The sequence below is a fragment of the Hippocampus guttulatus genome, chromosome 11 (assembly GCF_054856545.1).
Source record: "Hippocampus guttulatus isolate MCC_2025c chromosome 11, RoL_Hgut_1.0, whole genome shotgun sequence".
Taxonomy (NCBI): Eukaryota; Metazoa; Chordata; class Actinopteri; order Syngnathiformes; family Syngnathidae; genus Hippocampus; species Hippocampus guttulatus.
The window spans coordinates 16,563,224-16,575,300 of record NC_141271.1 but is presented as its reverse complement, the minus strand read 5'-3'; the positions used below and the strand labels follow the sequence as shown (position 1 = coordinate 16,575,300).

Here is a 12,077-nt window from a genome sequence, read left to right as displayed (position 1 = left end):
CAAGGTAGCTGACATCACAATTTTGTTCTTGGGTCACTCACTCGCATCTTAATTGCTTCAAAATTCAATTAATCAACTCCATACATTCAACCAAACAATCGATTATTGCGCCAATCGACAGTAAAAATGCATTTGAAAGAGCATTTTAGGGATTGCAGAATGTGTTCGAGTGGACTGCTTCAAGGGCAAACTTAAAGCCGTGGAAATGTATGTTCTTAAATACTGTAACCACCGGCCATCGTTATCCGTCCCCCACGGAGCCATCAAGGTGCGCTGAGCATCCACAACAGTCAAATCAGTCCTGTAAATAATTCATCGCTAAATGACTGCTTCCTTTGTGCCCTGACTTCACCACACCCGCAAGAGACCCAATAAAAGGGCTGTACCAAAGTTTCTGCCTTCACAAATACGAAAATGGTCAGCACTGATTAAAGAGGAAGTCAAACCCAACATTTTCTTTACAATAATATGTTCTATACCGCCCCACGGTTAAGCATGCGAGTTAAGCAGTTTTTGTGCATCTCAGTGGGCGGTCATTTTGCCACTTGCTGTTGACTGAAAATGACATGACAGTTGTTGAGGGCTCAGGGAACGACCAATCATGGTTTAGCATTGGAAAGACAGGTGAAAGACATTTTCAAAACAATTCAGACATTATTCCAGCTCTACACAAACTCCCCAGAAAGTGGAGCGCCCCACCCCTCGCCAAACAACAATGTTTTCTTCTTAATTGCAGGCGTATGGTTCACATTACATTTTGCAGTATCATCACCACACTTATGTTGGAGTCACTTGAGTATGGTTGAACTAATCGAATGCATGTGACACAGCGTTACAAGCTTCTACATTCAGGACCACACTCTGTCTGCTCAACTTTGAATTTTTGTCAAGTGGTTGCGAAACGACTCGTAAAAATACAAATCAATGTCTACAAACTACACACAACAGAAAGACTACACTCACTGGCCACAATTTGGGGATACATCTGCACAATCTGATCACCTGCTTCGTAATGTAATCTTTTTTTTTCATACAACTACTTCTGAATAAGGTGCTGATTAGTGAGCAGAGAGTGTCAGACAAGACACTCCCTGAGGACAAATCCACGAAGATCCATTAAGGATCATAGCCTGGGTGCCCCCCGATGACCGCGCTTTGATACTTGGAGCTGGACTTCCTCACACCAGAGAGCGCTTCAACAGTTTGACGAGGGAGGCTTAAAAAAAAAAAGCCAAAGGGGTTTGATTGACAAAAAAAAAAAAAAAAGTAAAGCGTTGAGAGAACCTGAGCTTAGCTGCACTCTTGCAGGACAGAAGAATCCACTGCTTGACTATTCTCTGAGGTGAATTACGCAACGGTTCGCACTTTAATACCGCAGCTGCAGCTACCGGGTTTGCCTTATTCGTCACACACAGGAAAAGAATCGCTCTTGTGTGTGGACGCCTTTCCGCCTTGAAATTTTCTTCATCCACCTTCCCACTCGCATGTCGCCTCTGTTTTCCCAAGAGAGCGCTGGATTCAATTATAACTAAATCCACGGCAGGACTCAGGTGTATGGGGAAGAAAATGAAAGAATTTCTGATACATGTCAATCAAATACATTTGGGAAATACTGCTGACTGACAGCGTGACAGTTTTGATTGCTGCATAAAGAAACAATGTGTCATCATTCTTGCATGGCCTTAAAATAACAGCTTTGGTGGATTACACTGGCTTGTAATAAGAAGTGCGACTTGTGTCATTACCATGGCAACTCAGGATCACGTTTGGTGGCCCAGCCAGAACACCTATCACATTTTAAGAATGCTTTGTCACACACAAAAGGGACCCCCATCAGGTGAAAAATACGACGTTGCCTTGAGTTACGAGTAATTTGTAGCATGACCAAGCTTACGACTCAAGGCACTTGTCCAGCACGTCAAAGCAAATTTGTCATTAGCACCCTCTAGAAATGTTCTAAATAAGAACAATTTGACTGTAAATAAGAAAATTACACCTAAGAATACAAAGAAATATAAAGAAATTGCTTTTATAAAGTGTACTATAGCTGAAAGTCACACACACTGTAGCGTTAGCATTTTGACGTGCCTTTTTTTACCAAGTAAAAAAAGGCACGTCAAATGCCTAAAGCACGTCTAATGGTAAATGGAGGCAACTTATCGGACAGTGCTATTTATTTATTTCCATTGTGCCCAAACCACTTTACAAAGTGCCATATTCACTTCTATTTAATCAGAGACAGTACATTGGCGCATTGAGGTTACCACTTCTACTGATTAAATATTTTCCTTTCTAGTTTAAAATGGCTTACATTGCCCAACAGGATTCATTGCTGTTACCTGGCCATTTGTAGAACCCAGGGTGAAATTTTGCGCATTCTTGGGCAGATAAATCAATCCTCATTGCCTCATACCTGCGTCAGCCTAGATCTTGCTAAGCTAGCTATGATGGTGTGAGAGGTCAACGAAAAAGTAACGACAGAGGCAATGATACAGTGTCGAGATAGACTTTATTGAATGACTACTTATCAGTTTAATTCAACGCTCATTAGCTAGCAAACTATTCCCATACACGCGCAAACACTTCCGGATGTCCTGCTCGAAGGCAGCGTACTTTCACAAGACGCATGTGGACTCCCCAGATACATATCGTACGTCACACATAGTGAGAAGTTACCACCTATTTGTGCACAGCTTACTGTTGCTTTTAACAAGCAGTGAACGTAAGGTGTGTTGAAAAATTAATGATATTTGAGGAAACAGGGACAAGGGCGGTGCAGTCAGTGCTACCAGGTACAACAGGCCCTAAAAGATCGAGATACTCTTGCGCTGTTCAGTTCAGACTTGTTAATTATCGACCTGAATCTCAATGAGAAATTCATAATTTATTAAAGGAGGCCGTGCCGTGGCTTACAGTCAATCCCAGAAGGCTTTTTACCCTTTATTTGAGAGCAGAACAAGATCACAGAGACAACTGGGGCCGGGAGGAGCCAACCACACCCGTCAAATACGACCCCGCTGCTACCGTGTCTAATGGCAGACCGTTAGGCAGTTGAGGAGCCTAATGAATGGATCAGAGAGATTCCTCAAAGGGGAAGAAAGTTCAATCGAATAATACATGAACGGGCTGGAAATGTCATGGCATCCACTTTGGTGCATCTGTCACAATGGAGATCACAGGTTTCCTGGTAAACATATGGCCATGGAGTCAACTGGATCAAGAGGATCCTTCCACAAAGGCTACATCCACGCATGGTTACCATAGGAACAACATGAGAGATTTATGATACTCGGCAGACCGTCCCTAAAGTGTGCGCGGTATACAAAACAAACGCTCGAAAGAAAGGTTTCATTTGTGCCTGGGTGCTCTTTAAATCCTCTGCTATACCAAGGAGGTTTGGCACACTACACAGTGCTGCAAACCATTATTGTTTTTTTAAAGCGTATTGCTGGAAATATTGGATAAACGGGTTAACAACACCCCGGTTGGAGTTTACTCTAACAGGTAAGCCAAACCCCATAAACATGCTCACGGGAAATTCGCATCCACTTCCAGAAGTGATATTCCTTTAAATAACGAATGTTCACACACAAATGCTGTAGGAACATATACAGACATGCAATGGAACAATGCTGAAAGGCACATATGATACCCAATCTGTTAAAAACGCGTTATATTAACAGAACTAAAATTGCAACTTCTTCTGTTATTTCACTGCATGCATGCACAGCTCTGCACTGCCCATTAAAGGCCAACTCGTGCACAGCAGGAGCCACCGCTATTTTTATTGTCTTTTTTCATTGCTATTAAGATAAGAAAACCTTTATTAGTCTCGCAATGGAGAAATTCCCAATTCACAGCAGCAAAGATATGAAAGGAAGAAGTAGAACAACAAAATATTTTAGCAAATTCTTATTTTTTTTTCTTTGTACTAGTTCATTTTCTTTGTTTTTTTCAAGTTACGTTTAAAGTTGAATTTTCAAGAATTCATGGAATTATTAATATCGTACCGACACATATCTCCACATGATATGGCACAAAATACAATACTCGAGGTCCCAGGATAGCCCAGTGATCCCCCTGGACTTGTGAAAATAAAAACAGAATCACAAAATAAGATAAAAGAAATAGGATAGAAGAGACAAGGGAGATGCTTATTCACGGTTTGAATGCTTGTAAAAATGCAAGCCAGCAAAGGCGGGGATGCAACAGGAATGAAAATGCAAAAAGGCTTGAATGTCACATTAAAAGGTCATTTTGTACTTGACAAATTGAATATAGTGTCGAAGAAAAACGTGTTCAACGTGCAGGGAAGAATGAGTATGAGGCTACGATAGTAGTTTTGAGCAGCTGAGCTTTGGAAGGTGATTAATGGAAAAATTTCCACTTTTAATCATTGCAGATGCCCGGAGCCATGAGCATGTGCATTATTAGATAACAGCAGTTATTTGTAACAGATACCGTAATAATCAGTGACATAGTAATTTGTTTCTATATCAGGTGACGAATTTGTGTTAATTAAATGAGCTACTCCACAACCCGCCCACCTCTCCCCTTCTTTGAGTGAGAATGGCATATCATCATTTATCTCCGTGCCTCCCTCAAAGACAAAATTTGGTTCCCAACATTCCAAGCATCTTAGCATTCTCATCAGTCACTTCATTCCCACACTTGCTCATCTTTGGTCGCTCCCGCCCTCAGCGACAAAATTATATTGCCAGGACATGAGGGGGGGGATAAACTACCCTCGTACGCCAAGGCCCTCCCCCTACCCTTCCCTCGGTCCTCCTAGTGCAAAATGTCAATTTCCAGCTATGAGAAAAAGGCAAGCATGAGTTCATGGATCATGTGAGTAAAGTCCAGACAAACAGCTGGTGCGAGTGACGCAAGACCTCCTTCAATGAATGCGAATACACTGGAGAAATGCATGCCAGCCCAAACACAACTAAGTCAACCGACAATTATCAAAATAAATAGTCATTTTGACGACTGTGTTTTGACGCCACGCCTTGTGTAAAACGACAGGTTCAAAAATACTGTCGTAGAATGTCCTTGTCGGCGCATTTGTAATGTGGCTTTTACTTGCTCACACTTAGGGCCGGCGCTATCAAATAGTCTTAGAATTGATTAGGCGAGTAATCAGATAAAAAACTGATTCCGAGTTGTGAACTCAGGTTAGCAGCTGGCGGTTAACTGGCTTACCTCACCGCCAGCCAGGCTGCGTCTTGAGGACCTCGGTTGTAGTTGTGGCCATGCAGCTTGTGTATGAAGGAACTTACGATCTGTTTATTTTGTTACCGTTTGCTCAAGAAAGCAATTGAAAGAGCAGTGGCGGATGTTTCTATCTACCACCTCTGGTACATGACAAAAGGTTCACACTCGCAATCGGAGGCTATACTACATGAGCTCATGATGTCGATGTTACCGTATTTTCCACACTAAAAGGCGCACCGGATTATGAGGCGCACCTTCAACGAATGGCCAATTTTGTAATTTTTGTCATTTTTTTCATTGAGCACACCGCATTATAACACAATCTACAATGCATCCACGAGAAGGAGCTACGCTCAAGGAAACGCCAACTGAACGATCAGATGTCAGTAAAACACATTTAATAAAGCAGCGACACAGTTCGCGGAACCAACAGCAAGTTATAACATTGACTCGTTAACGTTGAACTCTCTTGCCGCTGCTCTATTCCCGTGTTCAACTGCGTACTTTGAACTCTGCGTTGTCAGCATGTCTCGAGCAAGGAGCCATTTTGGGGGGGGGGTCGACATATTACCGTAATGACCATAGACGAGGCGCATCGGCTTTTAAGGCGCGCTGTGAGCTTTTAAGAAAATGGAAGGCTTTTAGGGGTGCCTTTTAGTGCGGAAAATACCGTAACTTTTTTTTTTTTTTTTACAAACTACACTTTACATAAAAATCCACCGCAATGGATAATAGCTTTACCGGGCAATCTCTCAACCTGATGCAGGAGGCATCATCTATAAAGAACTGCCATTGTGACACATTATACAGTACAAGGTGGAGAGCGAGGACAAACATGATATCACTTCAGGTGCACGTTCCAGGGGACAAGAGACGCAGCCATGACAGCTGACAGCAACGTCTTCAATAAAAGTGCCACCAGAGAGGAGTCCTGGAGGCCGACCGTTATGGAATATGTTATCCGTAATTGTTGTGTGGCCGAGTATCCCCCATGCTAACACACGAGGCTCTGCGCCGGAATCCCCCCCCAATCACCCCGACACGCATCTCTCAACCCCCCAACCACCACTCGTTACTTGCATATCAGTGGAAGACGCTCTCCGCTGACGCTCCTCACCCCGCCGCTGTTGTCGCCATGGCAACCCACACGCAGGCCGCCTGATTCGGTATAACCTTTCAAAGATTCTGCTTGCATTTAATTGTGATATACTGTATGCTCACAGAGGGACTCTGAGCGACATTCGTGGAATGTTACTGGCTGTGTTAAAAAGAAAAACAAAAAACACAACGGCTTAAAAGCAGTGAGAAGCTGTCCTGCTGGGGAAAAAGAACAGGAGCATGAAACATCTATTTTAAGACTCCCCAAAGTGTGAACAAATAATAAAATATCTTCAGTGAATGGAAGGATGTGGAAATGATGCCTAATGGTGGCAATTCCCAGCATGATTGCCGTACCCAAATTCTCTTGATGTCTCCCTGATGGGACTGCAATCATTTTGTTGGTCGACACGGGAGGTATCATAAAAAGGAGGCCATTTATCGACACACTTTCACCGTTCCTTCAATTGCATCTCCTCATTAAAGGGAAGGCCCACTCAGCCGGTTGGAACAAAGTTTATCACCATCTCCTTCGATTTAAAACAACCTTGTCGTTTCATTCTGTCTGATTCAATCAACCTGAAACCAACCATCTGCATTCGGGCACTGGAAAAAAAAAAAAAAAAGAGATCGCATTAATAGAGGATGACTCATATTAGAGAACGGGGAGGAAAGACTAATGGCTTTTGAAAACTCTATCATACGACAAAAGGGAGTTGGGTTGATAGCTGCTTCCCACTACTCCTCAAAAACTGCACCAGCCAATCAAATTCTCATACAGCCAATGAAACCTTGTTAAAACACACACACACACACACACACACACACACACACACACACACACACACACACACACACACACACACACACACACACACACACACACACACACACACACACAGCTCCCAAATCAGGTCCACTGTGACTAAATCACTGTGCCACTTCTACGCCTTGAGCAATGTAAGCGAGCAGAAGCAGACTGCATCCCCACCATGGCGACCGGGTTTAAAAGGATTTAGCGTGCCGCTCCATGACAGGCAAAAGAAACATTTACCCCCAGCCCCCAACCCCACCCCCCAAAATCTCAGCTCTGCCACTCCTCCGAGTCGTATTTAAAAATACACCAAGTGAAACATGAGCTACTGTGAACCTTTGGTCGTCTGAAATAATAAAGCAACTTAGATGAGGGAGGTCCTCCTCTTGAGAATTTGGAGTTGCAGAACTGAAAACTACGACTACATACACATATACAGTATATATATATAGACACATAAATGAAAGAAAGAGAGAGAGAGAGACTATGTAGATAACTAACAAACATGTTTATCCAGTCAGACATTGTTTTTCATTGTGCTCTATAGGGTCACAATTGATCTGAAACCTGTCCTAGCAGCCTTGTATGAAAGGCAGGGTACACCCTGGACTGGTTGCCAGCCAACCGCTAGGCACATAAACTCCATGTCATATAAGCAAATGATCAGCAATTCAAAAGTCTTGAAATAAGCTAACATAAGCAAATGATCAGCAATTCGAGGTCTTGAAAGAAGCTAACGTATATGTTTTTGGCAGTGTTTGTAGTCTCTGCTCCACAGTTGGCAGAGAAACACACTCAGCTCAGTCAGTCAAGGGACAAGCATACTGTGGAGCAATTTTGAAAGAAGCCCCTTCATGATGTCGTCAAGTCCTCATCGCGCCATTCAACTGCTAACAAGGCGCGCTGCGACTGCGCTCATTGCGTCCCATCACGGTGAATGGGGGACAGTATGGTGGCTTGATAAGCACTCTTGAGAGTCCCACTGAAATCCATATGGGCCCTTTCTTTATAGTCCTCCGCTGGCCTGGGTGGTCTCTGCTCAGTTGCATGCCGGAAGCAAGCTTGTGGGGTGATGGAAATTGGGTGGATCTCTTCTAGCATTAGACGCACAGTGATGAAGTGGAGAGCTTCGGTGAGACATAGATAGAATCTGCTCACAGCTGTGTATCTGTCTGCATTTGATACTATTTTATCAGAGTCAAGGCGGGGCTGCAAAGGCCGATCTACATCCTGGACTGGTAACTGGTCAAGAGCCATTGTAAATGACTGATGTGAATGGCTGATTTAATCCCGCACCATCCGGATAAAAGTCAGATATGAGAATCTATTGCACCCCCACTGCTAAACTCTACAACTAAGAGGACTCAAAAGATGATATACTTCACACCGTGTACAGTATATTTATTGTGCGCTTCACGGGGCAATGCAATCTTCAGTTTTTTCTCCCATTCTTCTATAGCAGGGGTGTCAAACTCACTTGAAATTGTGCGCCACATAACGGCCTTGGTATATGTCAAGTGGGCTGGACCATTAAAATGATACCACACTCGGCTATAAATAACCAAAATATCATGTATTTCCTTTGTTGGCAAAAGCTTGTCGCTTCTCTGGACATACAAGTTCGGCCGCCTTCATCATGCATCGTTTAACAAAGTCACCGTCGGACTACGGCTTTGCTGCTAATGCTATTTCGCTAGCAATTAGGTAGCTGGCTTTTACTGCTGTGTTGGGTCTGTCTCAGTGACAGACTGAGACTGCTGTTGTCTTCTTCTCTGATCAAAACAATGTTGTTTTATACTCTGATCAAAACAGTGTGTCCCCTAGCGGATGATCTAGGAATTGCAGCTTATTAAAAAGATATTCATTCCTTGTCTTTTATTTTTTTTCACTTTTAAATTCTCCTGTGGGCCCGGTCCAACCTCCTTGGGGGCCGGTTCTGGCCCGCGGGCCGTATGTTTGACACCCCCGCTCTGTAGACAGATTATAGTATGATAGGATATAATGATGGATTATCCTCTGATGACATCAACAGTATACAAACAAAGACAGCAAGAATGAACAAGTGGTGAGATTATCAACAAGTGGTGGATTCCGAGCAATTTGTTATTTTTCAGAGGTAATTGCGGAAGCAAATAGTGACACATTGTACAGCAGTAACCCTTTCAGGGACAGCGGTTACGACAGTGGACAGTTTACCATGTTATCAGGTTACAAGGTGCACGAAAGGGTTAAAACTGCGGTGGCAGGAAATCAATTGTCACAGTCGTGTACATGGAAATACCGAGAGATGAAGGGTGACTTTACACACCAAACCTCAGGCTGCAATGTGCAAAGCAAAAGGTCAGGCACACGTTAGCTCAGAGTAGAACCGATGATCCAGATACTACAGAGAATGTAACTTTTTCTGTTTCCAACAGCTGTTGTATGCGTTTACTGCCCTCAACGGCATCCGAGGTCCCAACATTTTCCCCAAGACGTGTCGTCTCAAAGCATTTCAGCATCCCATCCCCCATTTTTATCACACACTGCGCCGGCAACTTTGAAAACGCCTTGAGCAAACACCGATGAGTCTGAGTGGTTTGAAGTGTGCACAAGCAAAAAAAAGTCCATTTCCATATTAGCAAAGGACTTGGAAGAACCACCAACAAGAATTACAATCAGTAGCATGCAGGCCAGGAACGAGGTTTAAATACATTTGAAGCGGCACCAACTTTGACACTTTCTTCATAGAGAGTATCCCCCCCACCACAGTCCTCCCCACTCGTTTATGACCGAATTCTGCTGCGTGCATTACTCGCATTGAGGAAAACTTTCCTTTTGGCAACCTGTGAACCTTTTATCCTCATCCAGACCTGATGTAATAAATTTTTCCTTGGCTCATCGACTCCACTGTTATTCATGTCTGTGTGGCCGAACGGCATGACCATCTACATACGAATGTTCCCAGTCAGCAGGCTATAAGTAGGCCACAGGACGGTATGTGACCCCACCCCCACACCCCCCACAACATGACAAGATGGCCCCTTTTGTTTCTCAACCATCCGATACCTTCCCCACTCAGCTGGAAACATGCCTCTTTGAACCTCTGCGGAAGAGATGAAACCTTGAATCACTCACACTATAAAATCACGTGCGCAGGCCTGACACCTCTTGATTACTTCATTAAAAATCCCATTAATAATTAACAAACTATGTGGTCGTGCAGCAGTTTTTAAACTCCGGGGTGTGTCTCTCTCGGTGGGGCCCCCACCGGAGGCCCAACAGTTTGAGAACGATAAAGAAAAAGGATGTTTAATCCTTAGTGAGGTGACTTCAGCTATTGATTTTTACTTTCGACCATAAAAGAGGGCACGCAGTCACGGATGGGTGAGGAGAAAACTCGTCAAAATAGGCTCTTGGGGGGCGGGGGTGGGGGGGGGGGGGGAGTTCGTTCATCAGACTCTCCGTCCCACAAAGAAAAGATGAATAAAATCCGAAGGAGCCAGCGGGTAATCAAAGTCAAGTTCGGAGAATGTGTCTGTCATGGTTGCAAAGTCGCCTCCGGGCAAAACAAGATCGGTCCGAATTAATTTTTTAGGACATCGTGTGAGTTAAATTGACTGAATAAAGCTTCCATTTGCTTCTGCGGCTCTGTGAGAAAAATGTATTCAGGTCAAGAGAAAAGTACGGTTCGTTGCGCTGGAGGTGAATTTAAATTGTACACTGTGTGGGGAAATGAAAACATCGTCTGACAAGAGGAGGAAGAGAATTAGTCATCTTAATGTACAATTTGATTAGAGGCTGGGGGTATTTGAGCCTTAAGTGGCTTATTTCCATTTTGATCCATTAATTATGTAAAACGTTATTCACATCGCCGTCCTTTTTTTATGATCCCAACTATCGGTCTCCTGTGTAATACTTAATAAGAAGAATGAGAAGGTGTCATCAAGTTCCAAGTAAAACGTCTCCATTTTTTTCCTCCGTCTCTATGAATGAAAGGTTCGCAGTCCTCTGGAAAACACAGATTTTGCATGAAATGCCATTGTCGAGTGTAAACTGAGTGTTGCCGAACCCGATCCCGGGTGTGGAGATGATGCCAAATAGAAAAAAGAAAAAAATAAGATTGCGATGTGAAAATCCGACAACCGTCATCATCAAAATGCAAATTTTATGTATGGATAGCATGCGGCACAGTCAGCTGGAGGAAACGTTTGCCTCCGGAGACAACCTAGCCTACCACGCATGCTGAATATACAAATGTTCAATGGCAAAATGAAACCTGCTGTTGTTATTCGCTGTTCTTGCTCCTACAAATCTCAACCCTCATAATCCTTGTCACCGACAACCGATGCCATTTCGCGTACTGCCTAAAAAGCGCAATGACACAAATATCTCTTTATTCGTCATCATTCGAAATGTTACTTTTTTACTTGACTCGTTCCTGCTTGTACTGAGTGTTGGTAGACGTGCGCATTTTATTTCATGAAAACATGACTGTGGACAGTATGACTTCTCGGCCATGTTGGTTGTTTGCTACGGCGTGAAAGTAACGAATTTGAGTGAAATCAAAATCTTATTTTAGCTGTGGGGGGTGGCCACAGAGGGCCACCAATGCCACCACGTAGCTCCGCCCCTGTACACATGCCAGTTTACCTCAAACTAAAAAGCTACAATCGTACTTCGGTTGTGTCTACATTTTTAATTTATTTAAGCGGTAAAGCAGATATGCCAAAACTAGGTAGAGTAATTATTTTAGGGCCCAGTAAAGGGAAAATGCATTTTTCTACCGTTGATCCTGTTGAGGGTCAAACGAACCGAAGTCTATATCTGCCCACTTGAGGCGAGAAGAAGGTAAGATCCTTTTCAAGGTGAGTGAAAAGTAACTCATTTTGAAATACTTTAAATGCGAGTAACAGTGTGACGAGGAATGCAGTCGCAAACTACTGCGGATACATTCATCCTTTGCAATAAC

At 43.4% G+C, this 12,077-nt stretch overlaps 1 protein-coding gene across 3 annotated transcripts in view; it reads right to left on the bottom strand.

Annotated features, from left to right (window-relative positions):
- Positions 1–12,077, bottom strand: part of LOC147198357 (FERM, ARHGEF and pleckstrin domain-containing protein 1) — a 43,645-nt gene that overhangs the window by 27,488 nt on the left and 4,080 nt on the right. The gene's annotated exons all lie outside the window — the stretch shown is intronic.